The 12,521-nt window shown below is 39.1% G+C and overlaps 1 long non-coding RNA gene across 1 annotated transcript in view; it reads right to left on the bottom strand.

Annotated features, from left to right (window-relative positions):
• Window positions 1-1,147: 1,147 nt before the first annotated feature.
• The window catches only part of LOC144577514 (uncharacterized), a 58,755-nt gene continuing 47,381 nt past the window's right edge, over window positions 1,148-12,521 (bottom strand). Inside the window, exon 2 of the long non-coding RNA XR_013521652.1 lies at window positions 1,148-1,814. This is a non-coding gene — a long non-coding RNA (uncharacterized LOC144577514). The remainder of the gene's footprint in view (window positions 1,815-12,521) is intronic.

Here is a 12,521-nt window from a genome sequence, read left to right as displayed (position 1 = left end):
ACAGTAAAGTTCTTGAGAGTGAACACAGTAAGGATGTTTATAAATTTTATAACAATTCTGTGACTTTCTATACATTTCAATTAACTGATCATATTTAATTTTTATTCAAATAATATTTTCTTCAATATAATTCTAGTGGTTACTATAAATTTCCTTCATTCTCTAAAAAACCTTTTTCATAAATGTGTTAGTTTTACAACTATGTAATAAAGAAAAAATTCTTGGCTCTAATGTTGGAAAAGTACACATCATTGACTTTGTCATAAGCATAGCCACAAAAAACAGAAAAGACTGCCACTTTTCTTCTTTTCACCAAATGGCTTTGCCAAATAGGAAGAATATGTCTTTTTATATTTGAAACTACATTTTTCTTTGTAAGTGGAAGACTGATAAATATTGGCAGATGCCTTTCCCAGGAACTATACGAAATTGACTCACAGCTTAATGGACTGACAGATACACTCACAATAGTTACTTCTTTCTGAAGCAGAAAGCCTCCAGAGTCTTTCTAGAAGCAAAATTAAGTATGCCAAGTTAGGATCCTATGAATTGCTTATACTGAAACAGTCATTTAATCTAAGCAAAAAGCTTTAGGCAGGAATGATTTAAACTTTGCATACTTTTCTGAGGTTGATATTGAACCTAAGAAATATAAATTTTTATAAACTATTTTAAAATAGTGTAAATGAATCTGGTACCATGCTTCAATACCAAAACAAATATTTCTTCCATTCTAAGCTGCACTTCCCCCCTCCACCAACATTTTAACATTTCTAAAATCAGGATGTATCTCAAAGTCTTGCCTTCTCACAATCCATGGCATTTTACAATTGCTGGCACTTAGACAGACTCACTGTCAGCCAGGCAATGGTCAGGATGTAGTTGTCATTATGCTGTATCGGCATATTTTGGAGCAAAATACTGCATTGTGTACAATAATACAGGCATTGACGATTCTGTCTCTAAGGGATTCTGAAGAGTTGGACTCTGAACATAAAGGAATTTTAGGAAAATCTTCGCCAAAATAAACCTTAGTTTATTTTAAATATATTTTTCTTTTCTTATCTGCAGAAGCACAATATGAGAAAAATCTACCTAAACAAATATAAAAGAACCCTTTTAATGAGGATAAAGTACAAAAAATTAAATGTAAAAAATTATTAGGCGATATTTTTATTGGCCATATTTTTTTTTCTTACTGGTACATAAAGTAATGGTGCATCTTATAATTGTTGACATCTTAAATTCAATAAATCATACAGTATAACAACAGAAAGTAGAAAAAATGCTTTTGAACTCAAAACCAGATGACATAAGATGGCATTAACTGAAAAGGCATAGTCACTCAATTTCCACTGCCTGCACTATCAATCCATTCTGGGAAGAAAATGAAATTTTTAAAATGCTCTCACTCCTCTGATGTAAACGAATACTAAAAGAATAAAACAATGTGCCAGATGCCAACATGGATCAGCTCCTCAGCCTTCAGCATCTCACTATAATTACTGGATTCAGTCCAACGAAGCTTCAGGATCACAAGAAGGGCAGGTGAGGGGCTCAGAGATCAAAGCAGACATGTAGCTCATCTGAAGTCCATGTAATGTGCCTCACTGGAAGGATGCACTTGGGGATAGAGTGTCAGAAGAGTGAGAAGATTAAAGACTGTTTCTCAGTGCCTGAGGTCTCCTTGGACCGGGAAGCTTTGCTGGATAGGCATACATCACGGCTCTGAGCATTACATCTCGCTGTGCTTTCTCAATCCGAATTGTATGTGATGTGCGAAGTTGATGACCACGTATAAATCACACTTATTTCTGTTGACAGGAAATAAAGTTAGACGATCAGACATACTCAGAGCCAATATCTGCTTTCATGTTTTTCAAAGTTATAGGGAGAAGATGTCTTCCATTATTGTGAACGTATTGTCAGAGCGAACGCTGAGCCAGTTCTGTAGCCCCCCAGGTCATTTTCTCCACCAAGAATGGAAACCACACTGTGATAAAACGTTGCCAAAGGAGAGTTCCAAATAAAAGCCTCCCAGTCTATTTAGACTTGGCGTGGTTGAGGACTCCCTTCAACCCCACCCTCTGCCACCCCACCCAAGGAATGAAGCTTTTGCTTTTCCTTCAAAAACTGTGTTTCTTGTTCCCCATTGCCCATCCCCATCTTCTCATCTCCCTCCCTGGGCTCTGTTTCAGCAAAGCTCAGGGAATCAGATTTTTTTTTTTTTTTTTTTTTTTTTTAGTGCACACAGATTCTTAGGGAATACACAGAGTTTTAGGGTTTCTATTAGCATAAAATATACAAGAATAAGTGCAATCGCGGGCATATAGATGAACCAGGCATATAAAGCCATTTCTAGTTACACATTCTTATGAGCCAATTCCTCTCTTGATCCTTCATAAAACAAGTTTCCCTCTGTCTTTCCTGAAGATCCATGTTTCAGTGCTGAGTCAAGCCACTGATTCAGAGGTTCATGAATGCTTTTCCTATGTCTCTCTGCTATGCACTTTACTTTTTATGCACCTTCAGCAGTTCCTTGCTTTCAAAAATGTTCTTACCTTCTTGCTTTATGCAGCTTCAGGGGCTGTCCATCACTGCATACCTTCTGGACCTATAATTTTTTGTTTGTTGGTTTTTGGAGATGGAGTCTTACTCTGTTGCCCAGGCTAGAGTGCAGTGGCACAATCTCGGCTCACTGCAACCTTTGCCTCCCAGGTTCAAGTGATTCTCCTGCCTCAGCCTCCTGAGTAGCTGAGACTGTAGGCGTGTACCACTACAACAGGCCAATTTTTATATTTTTAGTAGAGACAGGGTTTCACCATGTTGGTCAGGCTAGACTTGAACCCCTGACCTCAAGTGATCCACCCACCTCAGCTTCCCAAAGTGCTGGGATTACAGGCATGAGCCACCGCACACGGCCAAGGACCTATAACTTTTTCTAAAAGCTTCAGTAGTCTCTTTCTCCCTTTTGGAGAATCCCTTTTCACATTCTTGCTGGTGATCTCAGCTCACTGCCCCCTCCACCTCCCACGTTCAAGTGATTCTCCTGCCTCAGCCTGCCAACTAGCTAGGATTACAGGTGCACACCACCATGCTCAGCTAATTTTTGTATTTTTAATAGAGATGGGGTTTTGCTATGTTGGCTAGGCTGGTCTCAAACTCCTGACCTCAAGTGATCCTCCTGCATGATCCTTCCAGAGTGCTGAGGTTACAGGTATGAGCCACCGTACCTGGCCAGGGGCTCTTATTTGGAGTTCTCTCTAGATCTTATTCTCCTAGCCCAGCCTCACCCCAAGCAAACATTAGCACTATACACTAATGTAGCAACATTTCAGTTTTACGTTTTCAGGCCCAGATTAAAATGACTCTAAATTCAAAGTTGATTTGGAGTAGGGCTTACTAAAGGTGCTTTTAGTGGCAAAGGGGTGAGAGACAAGCACTGGCTTGGGAGGTGGTGATCCTGGGTGATGGCCCATTTTCTGCCAATACCCTAAGTATGTGACCTGGAAAAGTCATTTAATGTTCTGTGCTTCCTCTGTAAAGTGAGAGTTTGGGGTTTTGTTTTTTGAGACAAGGTTGTGCTCTGTCACACAGGCTGGAGTGCGATGGCATGATCTCAGCTCACTGTAGCTTCCACTGCCCAGACTCAAGCCATCCTTCCACCACAGTTCCCCAAGTAACTGGGACTACAGGTGCGCACCACCATGCACGGCTAATTTTTTGTAGAAACAGGGTTTCCATATGTTGCCCAAGCTGGTCTTGAACTCCTGGGTTCCAGCAATCCACCCACCTTGGCCTCCCAAAGTGCTGGGATGACAGACATAAGCCACCACACCCGCCTGGGATGGTTTCTTGAGGAGAAATGCAATTGTCAGAATTGCAAGGGTTCATAACAGTGGATAACTCTGTTCTTTTCCACTGAGAATTTGAAAAAGGTTATGCTGAGGATTGTTTTGGATTTGGTTCCTTCCGATGTCAACTTCTAACCTTTAAAAAAAAATTCAATGACATGCTTATGCCAGTCCCTAACACGTGGTAGGGAAGAAACTCTGGGTGTTTGTAGTGATCTTAAACATCTTCCTACTGCAAGCCAAGCCCAACACACCATTCCCCATCCCTCCTTACCCTCCTCATAACAGCACAGACTCTTCTAAAAAACAAACTCAGACTGCATCATGGACCACAGTAGCCAAAATCCAAGGAATTCAAGCCTCTCTGTTTCACTGCCAAGCACTATCCCAAGAAGGTCACTGATCTTTGAAATCAGCAAGCCCTTAAACCCGCTGAAGGGGGTCAAAAGAGTTAAAAGATTCCAGATGGGGCCAGAGTAGCCTCTCCAGTTTCTTCTGCCTGCATTGCTCATTCAGCGTGACCTGTACAGGTCACTAAATCTCTATGTGCTTTCAACTCCCCATTTATAAAATTTGGCTGATATTGATTTCTAAGATATTTAGAGATAGTTGAATTAAGCTTACTACGAAGAGCAAATTCCCTAGTTGATTTTCGTGCTACTAGTAGTGAAGGCCCTAGGCACAATTTGACAATCAGAAGGCGGCAATGAACGAGAAATTGCTGAAACTGGCCAAGTCAGGCTTTCTTAGCTCTGGAGCCCTGCTGCCCAATTAAATCTGCACATTCGCATTGGACAACATCTAGTTTATAAAGGCAAATATTTAATTAGCGGGACCTTAGGACTGGCAATGCTACTTCCAACCCATGTAACAAGATACCCTAAGCTTGAAAAGCAAACCCTGTAAACTTAAACTACTGTAAAATTATAAAGTTTAAAATAAAAATGGAAAATCTTTAAAGAGCCGTTTTGTGCAATGTTCTCAACAGACAAGACTGCCACACAATGGAACTGTGTAACTGCTAGCAGCAGGCACTCCAGGAAGATAAAATAAACTGGCTTTATGGACCCAAGGAATTGATTTTTAATGAGATTCTGCTTGGCTGTAATGGCATCCTAAGAGGGTGATCCAGTTTCCATGACCTCTGGTATACAGTTATAAGGTGCAGAACAAGGACTCAGTGAAACAGTGCCCATGCATTTGTCCTTTTAGCATATGAGATTAAATAAAAGAAGGATGTTGTTCTAAGACAATCTCCAGAAAGTGTGTTCGTGCACACACCACACACACACACACACACACACACACACACACCCCCCTCTGCCTTCAGATGCTTTTCCTTAGACATTACCTGATTTTATATTCTAAATTTTAGACGACTTGACCCTTGAAGTTATAGGAATGTGTTTACATTTCTCTGTCAAGGTATAACAATCCATAAGTTATTAGATGAACTTGGCTGATTATTTTGTATTCCATTACCTGGAGACATTTATGCTTATATATACATATGTACAGCAATGGATATAGATCCATAGAGGTATGGATAGAGATGTGGCTATAGGAAAGTGGCAACGTAGAGTTGAGAAGGCAGTGTAGAATATTGGTTAAGAGCTTCGGCTTTGAATCTTGCCTCTCCCCTTCCTAGCTGTGTATCCTTAGGTATATTAATCAACTTCTCTGAGCCTCAACTTTATATTCCATAAATATGGATAGTAATATCAATTTTACAGGGTTGTAGTAAAGACTAAATGCCAGAGAAACACACAGTAATATAGATGAATCTTAACAATGCAATACTAAAGGAAAAAAATAAATCCCCAAAGATTATATATAGCACATTTTTTCATAAAGTTAAAGCTAACCATGGAAATCTATATGTTTATGAGTTCATACAGCAGCAATAGAATCATATGCAAAAAAAAGAAAAGGAGTGATAAACACAAGGTCCAGAGTGATGATTACTGTGAATGAGAGGGTATGAGGGAGAATGGGAGGGAGAGAGGATCAAATAGGGAGATAACCAGTTATAGTCAAGGTGCTAGTTTGTGATGGAGTGGTGGGCTTGTGAACACATATAATGAATAAAAGTAAGGAGTCAACTAATTAAAACTAGCAAACTAACCACAAATGGACCAATGATGAGAACATGTCATGAACCAAGGAATATGGTGAATCCAATCCCGTGTACTGGAGGGTCAAAGAAAAAGAAGATTAAATGAGATAATGTATGTTATAGTGATGAGTACAATGTTTGGCCCGTAGTAAGCACTCAAGAAAATCTTAGGTAGATGGCTAGGTATTTCTACATACATTCATATATATTCTCATCTTTAATTTGGCTTTCCCTAGCATCTTCCACTTCCCTGCATTTTCCCTATTTCCTCATTTGTTTTCTGTTGCATCATCTGGGTTTTGAAAAATCCTTAGCTTTTCCATTTTTAAAAACCTTGAGACATAATTTACATACAATGCTATGTACAGATCTTAGGTGTTCAGCTCTATGCATTTTGTCTGCCATATTCACAAACATAACCATAATTCAAAACAAGATAGAGACTATTCCCATCACCCCAAAAAGTATTTTTGCACCCCTTCCCACTCAGTTATCCACTTGTCAAAGGCGACTTCTTTCTGACTTCTGACATCTCTCACTGTGGATTAACTTTGCCCATTGTAGACGTCATATTAATGAATCGTACTGCTTGTATTCTTTTATATCCAGCTTCCTTTGATCAGCACAATGCTTTTGAGATTCTCCATCATGTTGTGCATCAGTAGTTCATTCCGTTTTATTGCTGAGTAGTGTTCTGTTGTATGAGTATACAACTTGGTTATCCTTCCTTTCTACTGTGGATGGACGTCTGGGCTGTTTCCAGTTTGGAGCTATTATGAGTAATGCTGTTCTGAATATTCTTAAATGATTATTTCTGTGGAGATATCTTTTTATTTCTCTCAGGTAATGCCTAGGACTGGAATTGCTAAGTTGTAGGGTAGATGCCTGTTTGTCTTTATGAGAAACTGCCAGTTTTCCAAAGGGGTTGAATCATTCCAAATCCTTAATTCTGTGACTTCTCACCCCACACCAGCAAGAATCCTTTTGTGTCAGGCCCACGTCTTTTACCAATTCTAAAAGGATTCCTAGGCCAAGAAAAATAAATTTTTAAAAAAGATATGGATGTAAATGGCAACAGATGAATTTAGATTTGTCTGATGGTAGAATGTGCCAAGTTAGAACAGCAAGAGAGCCCTTCCCCACTGATTCAGACATTGAAATGAATCACATTTAAGAATATGACTTGGGTAAAGTGAGCCCAGATCATATGTTCTCCAGCTGAGTGGATGTTCCTTTCTGCTCTTGGCCTCAGCAGCCACACCAAATAATCTTTTTGGGAATGGGTGGGTGACCGAAGGTAGGGACATTAATTGCCTTCCATTGGCTGGTTGATTTGGCTGTAAAGAGAAATGCCTGCCCAATTCCCAGAGAGCTTACATCTGTTTCTCATACAGCTCAGCCACCCATGCTGCTTCAACTATCCCCTACTGCTGGCCAGGCCACCACTTTATTGATTTTTTCCCTGCCCTTTTAAAAAGATGAAAGTTCCTGAAAGCTTTTTGCATGTGCATGTGTGTGCTGGTGATGGCAATGGTTTAGTTTAGCAAACTAAGCAGCAGCCAGGTTAGTCATCGCTCGGTTTGTTGGTTTGTTTGGGTTTTTTGTTGTTGGTGGTGGTGGTGTTTTTGGCAATGATTAGGATTGTGCACCGCCGGTGGTGGAGCTGACAGGAGCATAATAATTAGAATGTGCTGACAACAACTTAAAGATAATTAGTCGACAATGAGTTGAGACCTCATGAACCCCTTTAACACCTCAAGGTTTGTGATTAAAATGAAATACTTGGATATCCCTTAAAGTACATCTTGTCTTCCTACCAGAAGTTGTTTAGATACGGCCAGAATATTTGATATTTCTTTGATATGTCTTTCATTTCATGTTTCGTGATTATCCACAAAGGCTAGCATTATTTTGTAGAAATCAATAGATTAAAGGATTTGTGGTTTTACTCACAAACCTATTATTTTGCTTCTTTCCCCAACAGTCATCACCCTCATCCAGCCTTTTAACTAAGTAATGTTCAGACTTTTTTTTTTTGAGACCGAATCTTGCTCTGACACCAGGCTGGAGTGAAGTGTGGTGCAATCTTGGCTCACTGCAACCTCTGCCTCCAGGTTCAAGTGATTCTTCTGCCTCAGCCTCCTGAGTAGCTGGGCCTACAGGTGCACACCACCATGACTGGCTAATTTTGTATTTTTTAGTAGAAACAGGGCTTCACCATGTTGGTCAGGATGGTCTTGATCTCTTGACCTCGTGATCTGCCCGCCTCAGCCTTCCAAAGTGTCAAATCTTTTTTAAATAAAAAAGTCATCAATTTGTTCTTATAGATTACATGGATTATTAATTGATTTACTGAAATTATTCCAACTGAAAGTCTAATGGCTACAGAATGCCACCATGAGAATGTACAGGTATGCATATGTTTAGATGAACCTGGGATATTTCAGAAATTTGCTAGCCTCAGCTTCTTGATGGGCCCTCAATAAATGTTTAATAGATGGATAAATTGATGCTGAGATTCCATGATCTTCTAGAATTTATTCAGCTTCACTCTGCCTCCAAAATAGACTCCATTTGAACCCACAGAGGTAAAACCTAGCGGTTCTGTCCTTTGTTGCTACATGTTTCTTAGGAGAGTAGTTTCAGTGCTTCTGGGACAATGCAACTATATTACATCTTAAACTTCAAATATCAAACAACATTCTAATATTTCAGAAGCGTTGAAAGTAGCTCTGTCTTTATTGTAAAATGTTAATCACCTGTAAAGCTAGAACCTTAATATCAGTTGTATTATTTAGACATTAATCAGTTATGCCATTTAGATATTGCAACCATTTATTTGACATGGAAGTTTCGTATTAATGAGGCCAAATTCATTCACTTCCAGGATAATAGTCCTTCGTTTTTCTGGGTCACAGACCCATTTGGGAATATGGTGAAATCTGTGAACCCTGTGGTCCAGATAAAGGCTCGGTCACCTACATACCAAATTTATTGGATTTCTGGGGATTGATGGATTCCAATTAATATTCTCACATCATCTGTAACAGGGACGATTTTCATCTTTCAGATATATTGGTTATTAACCAGCAAAACAAATGAGGGGAAAATCGACCAATTGTGAACAGATCATATTCAAATTGGATCTAGGATTTGAGTGAACTACACTAGATAGAAATCCAAAAAAAATGCTGTGTTATAAAATAACAGGTCAAGTGTGCAGTGGAGATTTATTGAAAAGATTAATTGACCAGAGCTCTAGGCTAGTGTTTCTCACAGCATAAAACTGTATGACTGCTTCAACAGATTTAGCAGAGATGCTTGTTTAAAATCCTTATTCCTAGGTCCCACCTCAGCAGACTAAATGAACATCTCCTTTGACGGGAGCTGAGCACCTGAATTTTAGTTTAACAAGATCTCCAGGTGATTCTTACGTGCAGTCAGGTTTGAGAATCTAATCTGTCTCTTCCCCTCTTATGTTTAACATGACCTCTTTTGCAAAGTACTTTGTTTATATTAGTATTGTTAGTCAGTCAATGTGAATGAAGATCCTCCATAAACACCCAGAAAATGCTTTGGATAACTCCAATTTGGGTAGTGAATGTCATCAGAGAGCCCTCTGGAAAGCAGCTGCAAACAATTGTCACTCTGCTCCACTTACCATCAGAGGAAGGCCACTTTAGATCGGCCCATCACATTGTTTCATTTTTTGGTACTTAGTCATTTGTTACAATAAAAATTAAGTTACAGGAAAGGAACACTCTGACAGGATAATGGACTCCCACTCAGAAGAAACCAGCCTGCCTCCAATTCATCACGGCATTTATAGTGCATTAGGAGACATCACAGTGACAACGTCGTTCCTTTGGGGCAGGAAGAAAAAACAGATTGAGTGGGAAAGAGGGAATTTACTTCGTGAACTTGGCAAATGTGTAAAACAAAAATAGAATCCAGGGGTGGTTTAAATTGCCATGTTCAGCAAAGGTTGAAGAAAGAGCTAACAATCCCTGAGACTAACATTCCAATATATTAAAAAATTAGCTTCTTTCACCTTGCATCACATGAGTAGTTTGTGGGTTAAAATGAAATGGTTGCCTGAGCAATACCGGAGAGGCATGGAGAAAATGGGCAGTGTTACGGCAATTTAAAATGATTAAAGCCCACAAAATATTTTGCAAATATAAAGTCCTGGAGGGAACTTTAATAATAATATTTGTCCAATAGACTGGGCCAAAGATATCTATATTGTCTGGGCATTTTAATTGGAGGATTGAAGTATAATTATAAAATCATAAAAAAATCTATGTCAGTGTTCTCATAAAAGTAAAAATGGTTATTTGATGTTGGAAAGTACTGTTTTGAAACATAGGAGCTGAAGGAATGTGGTGCTGGATGGGTATGTCTGCCAGTTTAGGCCCAGGAACTTACTAACTTTATAGTATTTTTACTATTATACCCTACATCATGTTAAGCCTGGGAAAGACATAAAAGTGGGTACCAGACAACTTTGTATAATGAATGTAATGTCTTAATTTTGTGATTTTTAAGGTCACTGTTTTTTAAAACTATACTTTTTATTAAAATAACATTATTTCATAGATCCTGGATACTTTGTTTTTTTGGTCCATGTTTCCCCTTAATAAAATATATAATTCACTTAAGAGTCTCTTTGAACAAAAGCCTGTGTGGTCTCATTTTCTTTCCCTGTCAATCTGTGTTATTTCCAGGGTGAAAGGTAATTTTGACCATAAACATGGTTTCCATCACACATTTCTAATTTTAACCTATTTGTCTCAGTTTGATTTACATTGGGGTCTAGAGCAAATTAACTATTGCGAGTTTTTATTGAAAATTAATTAGGTGGCTAAAGTGCCCATGGCAGAATCTCTGCCAGTACATTTCTCTCTTGGTTGCCAGCCTCCTCCAGTTAAAACACCTAGCAACTTAAAAAAAATCCATAAAATGAATTATATAATTAGTTCCAGAGTGGAACTCAATCTCTTTGAAATCAGATGCTGTCTTCTAGTGCTGAAGCGCCATGCTATAGCAAGCATTTTATGGTATCAGGGGATTTTTCTGGGAGAGAAGCATGCTTGTTCTAGCTGAATCACCTCACATGACTTACGAAAGGTGTCCTTGTGGCACTAAATGTAGCAGCATCTATGATCTGATTCCTAAGTCAAGGCAAGAAGAGAAGTGAAGCCAGGTTTACAATACTGTAAGGTGAAAAATAAGCTACCTGGGTTGGGAAATAGACTCCGTGAGTGTGTGTGAGTGTGTGTGTGTGTGTGTGAGAGAGAGAGAGAGAGAGAGATGGGGGGAGAGAGAGAGAGAGAGAGATGGGAGAGAGAGAGAGAGATCTTATACTTGGAAAAAGGCAGGATGTAAATGTGATTTATCGTAAATAGTTCTACAACATTAAAATGAGTTTTTATTTTCTATGTATGCTGCTTCAAAGAAGAGCTCTGTGGGCTCATAAAAATGCAGAGAACAAATAGGGGCCTCTAAGTCCAATTTATATGCCATGCCCACTGTGCACTGAGACACATATAATCTATAAAATGTCAGCTTCAAAGTTCCACCGAGATCGGTGTTAACCCTGACCTCTGACCTCGCCGCCTCTGGCTGGGCCTGCGTGCTTTCTTTACCAGCTGTTTTAGATAAATGTGTTCCATTTTTAAGAGATTGTCTCAGCATTTTTTTTTACATGAATAGTGGTAATATTATTAACTCTCACTGGAGAAACCACCTTTCCTAAGAGGGCTTTACAGAAGAACCAATCATTTCATGCCCCATGCAGAGAGTAGTGGATTAATAAATATGTCATTGTACTGAAAATATTTAAACAACACTGGGAGAAAGGAGCAAGGCACACAACAAAAGGAAAGCATATTAGTAGTGTTTCCTGTCAAAATACACAGAGGAAGCACTTTATTTGGACCATTTTCTCCATAAAGAGACATGGCGGGCCAAGATAAACACAGTGAAGGAATCTGGTTTATCCAACTTTGGAGATTGGAGACCATCAGCTCAACCAAAGCTATGAGACCAAAGCCAGGTTTTCTCTCTTGAGGCTGCTAAGTGAAGCCATTGACAGAGGCAAGTGGATAGACTGAGCGGATCAGCACTGCACAGTTAAGTGGTAGATACGGTTTCTTTCACGATCAAGTGAACCAATTCACATACTAGGATCAATGAGTTCAGAGCAACAAATACGATTTTAAAATAGAGGATTTACCCAACCAAGACAATAAATAATGGTTTCAGCCAGAGTCTGGGGATATTTTTACATTTCAACAAAGCAAAGACAATCCTGAATTAATGTTTACTGAGGTTTTCCTGGATGCAAGAGAGTTCTTGATGCAGAGAGAGTTTAACGATAGAAAAACTATAATTTCTACTAACCCAAAGAATTAATTTTTCAGTATCAAAAAGCCAGTACAATTTTGCATAGACAAGCATTGTCTTCAGGAAGAACAAGAACAGATGGCACCGAAGCTATGGCAGAGCATAGCCCGCATGCGATGGGCTTCACTGACGGTGCTGTGCTC

The sequence above is a fragment of the Callithrix jacchus genome, chromosome 8, assembly GCF_049354715.1.
Source record: "Callithrix jacchus isolate 240 chromosome 8, calJac240_pri, whole genome shotgun sequence".
In the NCBI taxonomy this organism is placed as follows: Eukaryota; Metazoa; Chordata; class Mammalia; order Primates; family Cebidae; genus Callithrix; species Callithrix jacchus.
This window is presented reverse-complemented; position numbering and strand designations above follow the sequence as displayed.